The sequence below is a fragment of the Nematolebias whitei genome, chromosome 18, assembly GCF_014905685.2.
Source record: "Nematolebias whitei isolate Nwh7 chromosome 18, NemWhi1, whole genome shotgun sequence".
Lineage (NCBI taxonomy): Eukaryota > Metazoa > Chordata > Actinopteri > Cyprinodontiformes > Rivulidae > Nematolebias > Nematolebias whitei.
In genome coordinates this window covers 35,452,273-35,458,272 of record NC_056515.1, presented here as the reverse complement: position 1 = coordinate 35,458,272, position 6,000 = coordinate 35,452,273, and positions in this window count along the sequence as shown.

Below are 6,000 nucleotides of genomic sequence, written 5' to 3'. Positions count from 1 at the left end.
AAAAAAATGTTCAATACAAAAACAACTGGACTCTTTTGAGGACCAAAATGTGCACATTTTGTACCGAGAACACAAATAGTTTGAAAGGGGGTGAAGGAAGCAATTTATGTTAAAAGGGAAAAGCCATCTTTTAACAGAGGAGGAGGCCTCAGATTTCCACTTTCAAAAACCTATAATGCAACTTTAAGACTGATTCCCAGACGGTTTTCACACTTGATGGGAACAGAGGGGCCTCATCTGTGAATTAGAGTAACAAAGACCTTAAGAAACCCCTACTGTTAAGGTGTTGAGGTGTGTCTTGTCAAATCTACATATGTGTGTGTGTCTTATCTCACTCAGCCTTATAACCTGAATCTCTCACTTACTGCTCATTGAATTGAGAAAGCTCCTCGGATGAGGAGCGTGTCGACACGTCTTCTGGTTTAGTTTTAGTTCATATACAGCACAATATATATATTTTTTCCTGATGCATGCTCATTAATCCATGTAGATGAATCTAACGAGGTTAAGTCAGGTCCTCTGGATGGATTCTTTGAGAGGAGTGAAGGAAGTCATCTTTGTGAAGACAACCCGTCCATTGATAAACAGCGGCGGAGGCCTCCGTGTCCAACTGTCCTCCTTGCAGTGCTATTATCGCTAGTATCACTCAGCCCTCTGTGAATAGCAAGCAGCCATCAGGGCACTAACAATCAGTCGTCAGGCTGATGGTTGTCTTTTTGTATGTGAACAACTAGTTTTGGATGTCACCAGCAAACTGACCAATCCATTATGAGAAGGTGCTATTTATTAGACTGAGTTTATTGCACCTCCTCAGACTGAAGAAGCCTTTTGGATAAAGGACGAAACGTTTCAACAAGAAGAATCCGTCCAAAGGACCTGATTTAACTTTGTTAGATATTATTTTTATTTGGCTGAAAACACCCTATAAAACAGGGACCCGTCTGATGATCTGTCCACTCTTAGGTCCTGATGTTCATTACAAAACATCACTTCAGAAATGATCAGGTGATCTCTGCCACTTCATTATAGGCATTTATAGACAATTTACATCATCTTGTTGTTTAAATGCATAGCCAACACAATGCTTTGTTGGAGTATATTTGGTAAAACTTAAAGAAGATGGTTCTCCTCTTGTGTTGACGGTCGTGAACGTTCCATTGGACATCTGCTTGGCAACTCTGTTTGTGGTCATTTTGTTCTTCACTAAGCTGGAAGTAAGTGTTAAACAAAACCTTAACAAAGCTGGTTACTAAGCAAAAGAGAAATTGGTTCATTCACTGGGAAACATAAATGCCTTTTTTTTTTTTTTTTGCCATGGGAAACGCTTGTGCATGACATTTTGTGGACAATGTGTAGTGTTTCTTGTAGTATGTTGTTTTTAAAATGTTAATATTATACATGAAGTTTTTAAGAATCAAAGCTATCTTTTTTTAGTCTTTCCTATTCTCTTTTTCTAGACTAGTTTATTATTTAAGAATATGGGAATTTCATATTTAAGAATCTGGGAACATGGAATATGTGCACTGTTTTGTTGCTAATTAACAGAAATGATAATACAAAGAATGCATTGTTGTTTTTCTGAAAATGAGCTGATCATTTACCTTTTTTAAAAAAAAAATAATTATGTTATCTTTGGTTTTTCTTTAAACTGTTAGGATTTAAAGGTATTTATGGTAATCCAAACATGTGTACAAATACTTCACTAAGAAGGAAGTGACAATAATGTTCATGTGATCTACATCTTTCCAACATAGAACATATAATAATAAAAAAAAGGTTTGAGGGGTTTGCAGTTTTTCTCCAGCTTTTTCTTACTCATGTATTTCACAACCTTTGTCATTTTACTGGATTGTACTCAAACTGAACAAAGTCTGTAAAGTATCTTGTTGATGGTTAAGCAAGACAATCATTGTGTATTTGGAATAGAAAGAAAAAAAAAACAGCTTTAGGTGTAAATGAACGTACATTTAATTTTATTATCTTTTAGTGACTGATCAGCCACCTGCAAATTAGATCACAATGACAAACGCACCATAAAACACTTTTTTTTTTAATGTGCACAAGTGTGTGCATGTTTAGTTCTGCTTTTACCCTAATTATGCATTTCACTGTGTGTTTATTTATATGTTAGGTTGGCTTGAGTTTTACAAACTTGTGCACTCTTGGGATTGTGGTCTTCATACAACTGTGTGTGTGTGTCGGTGTTCGTGTGTGAAAAAGCTGGCATATGGTACCCATCTCGCCCTGGCGACAGAGCTGGAGGAAATTCCAGCGTTGCAAAGCGGAGGCCAAACTATTCCTGCTGCCACAAGCGTGTGTGCGCGCACTCATTCACGCTCGCACACACGTTAAAGTTCAAGTTCACAGTTTACGTGCCAAACCCACACACACAAAGTAATATTTTTGCTTCAGAAAGTGTCGAAAAATTGATGGAAAATTTGCAGAAACCAGCCAAAAGCAATTTCATGTTAATATTTCCACTCGCATTCAAACTAATGTCCCTTATTCTCTCCCATTTTTCCACATATAACACACATGCTCCAACACTCGAGCCTTAATCTGCAAGTTTTCTGGGTGCTATCTTAGTACACACATGGCAGTTATTACTTTTTATTGTTTAGGCTTGGGGAAAGGTTAATGGCAACTTTAGACATTTTACTGCGTGCAACAATCACATTCTGTACAGTTTCTTTCACTTATTTAGGTGTTGATGTATTTATAGAGCTTCGTTCCACCACATGTACCACATGTGGTGCACATGACAAATAAAAAAACTTTGACTTTGAGATTTATCTGTTCCAGTTTTTAAAATGCTGTGTGTTATAAGATACTTTGTCCTTTTCATTTACTAGTGTTTCAAGTTGTGGTTGCACTCTTAATCTTCAGTGTGTGTCTACTACAGTAGTCAAAGTAGTTAGTGAAAAAGTAAGGCTGCTTTGCTCTGCTCACCCGCAAGTCACGTAACTAGATCACGTGATCAGTCAAATTGCAGCCTTTGTGATTAGAAAATCTTGTTTTATCACATTATTGCAAATACAATTGATCGTTCAGCCCTATGAAAAAGCACACAAATGATCGCTATGTATAAAAATATATATATATATAACAGTCATAGTAAAAAGAACAATACCCCTTTTTCATTCTAAAGTGTCTGCATTAAACCTAATAAAAAATAAATAAATAAATTCTGCAGCATACCTGATTCTAAACTGGGTAATTCTTAAGATTAGCTTTAGTTCTGATTTTGGGGAATCAGTTGTTGCTGTTCATAAACCTAGAAAAGGTTTTAAGGTCATTTGCAAAAGTCCAGTCCATAATTCAGCAGTGATTTAAAACTATTCATAGATGGGAACAATCCACAACAGTTGTCAGTCTCCCCAGGACTGAGCATCTTAGCAAGTTTATTATGACATCAGACCATGTGGTGTTCAAATTATCTGCAAAACGCATAATAAGTTGCATCTAGGACTTCATGACACTCGTGAAAAATTAAAGTTCATATCAGTAGATTAGTCAAAAACAAAATGTGTATGCATTGGATGGAAGGATTTTCATGTGATGGTTTCATTTCTATTAAAAGACAAAAAGCAGCATGACAGATTTGCAACGATACATCTGGTCATCTCCCAAAACTTTTTTAGAGAAAGTTTTTCTGTAAAGACCGAACCGAAGAGTACATAAATGGTAAAAACCAAACACGGCATATTCAGACAAACACTTCATACCAACAGACAGCTGAAGCTCAGCAGAAATTGCGTCATAGAACAAAACAATGAGCACATTGGCAAATGTACCATGCAATGCCTAAAAAGAAACAAAAAAAGATGGAACTCTTGTAGTTGCCAAGTCGGTGTCCAGATGTGAGCCTGACTGAAATGCAATGGGATCTTACTCAAACTGAGCATAAACAAAAGCCACAAATTTCCAAAAACTTGAGCAAAGCCATAAAAAATTGCAAATCTTTTTTTTTTTGTTTTGTTTGTTTTCCATAATGATTTGAAAGAGTCAAATGTTTATACTTAAGATGTATACTTCTAGATCTTAATTATAAATGTGTTACAATATTTCAAATATCGGTAATCATTTTTTTTCCACATACTGCTTCTGCATTTAGGCTTATATTTTTGTTAAATTGATAAAGACAAGCTTTAATGAGTCACGCTTTGTTCCTGGAAGCTACTAAGTGTTTTGTCTGTAGATGAACAGTGAAGTGTGAGCTTACTTCTCAAAAATTCCCGAACCCGAGTTTATAACATTCCTTTATTTGAACAAAACTCAATGCCAACTGACACCTGAAGATTGTTGGATTTATTGAACATGTCTGACTTTAATTAAACCTTAAGTTTACATCTAATCAGAGGTGTAATTGTGCTTATGACACGCAAACACCTGGTTTCTTTGGAATATGCTTTGCAAAAGAAAATGTCTCATCTGTGTTAACTTTGTCTACTTCCAGGTTATGTACCAAAGTCTGATTACTGATATACATATCTAGATTTATATGTATGCATATTAAGGTGCAGTAAAAGCAGGATTGAATGTCAGATTAATGATCATTGTCATTTTATGAACAAAACACTTTTGTCATTACTTCAACTTACTGTATCGCCATCTCCTTCTTTGGAAATATGTTTGTCCATATTCTCGTCCTTCTTTGTCTCTCTCAGGAACATGGCCGCTCCGTTTTTCCTCATCTGCTCTTCCTTATCATTTGCACACACTAAAGATGTGTTGGCAGGAGGTGTCAATTCTGATGCCTGACAGAAGCCTTTCTGTGTTCCTGTCACTAGCTGTTGCTAAAAGATACAGTATCTCTTGAATGGATACCAACATTCCCATGTTGCTGTACATTGCATGCATTTGTTTAACAACTCCAAGCATGTACATTTTGGAATTAAATGCTAAAAGTTATGCCTGTTCAATCATTAGTACACAGTGGTTTCCCTTTGCTAGCTAGGTAAGGACAATATCTTAGAACATACGGGTCCAACTTTGATGATGTTGGCACTTGTGTAACTTCCATAAAATGATGTTCACATAAAAAAATTAAAAGTATTTTGTTAGGGCGGCTGTGACTGAGTGGTTAGAACAGGCATCCTCCAATGCAAGAGTTGGGGGTTCGAATCCACCCTCAGTCACATGCCGAAGTGTCCCTGGGCAAGACACTGAACCCCTCATTGCCTCCAACATGTTTCCCATTGGCGCATGAATGTGATCTAAAAAGCACTGATCAGTCTCTTTAGAATGATTTGTTCAATTAACTTTGTAGAGATCTAGTAGAGCACTGTATGAATGGGTAAATGAGGGCACAGGTTGTAGTGTAAAGCGCTTTGAGTATCTTGATAAGATAGAAAGGCGCTATACAAGTACAGTCCATTTATAATTATAATTTATTTTAACTAACTGTAATGAAGGGGCTAACAATAAACACTACTGTAGCACTAAGGATTGACATTTGGTTTATGATAAAATTAGATACACCGTAATGGTCATCTTTTCAAATTTTTTGTACCAAGCTTAAAGTAAACTAAATTTTACCTGTATTGTTGTTTTTGATGAAACAATGAACACCTTCAGGAGTTAAATATCAACATTATCAGAAGACATAAATGACTAAGGGGCACATTGAAAATGGTAAAGCATAAGGAACGTTATTTCTGACAGACAAGTGGATTGATAGATTTGTGCTCAGTAGCATCTTCTAAGATTTGACTTGAATGAAAACAAAGAAAAAACATACAGTATTGAGGCAATATAGTTTTCATTTTTAATAATAGATAAATGCAGATTTTTTTCCTTTTTGCACTTTCGCAATTAGTAAAATGCTAAATTGGTTATATCACATACTGATTAATAAAATCTGGATTCTCAGTGACATATATTTTAGTCATTATACGGATAAATTGACATGGGTCAATAGCTGTTTAATAGTCATATCTTATCATCTGCCTACATTTATTCTATTAACTCAGCCGCAACAACCCACCTACCCACAAATAA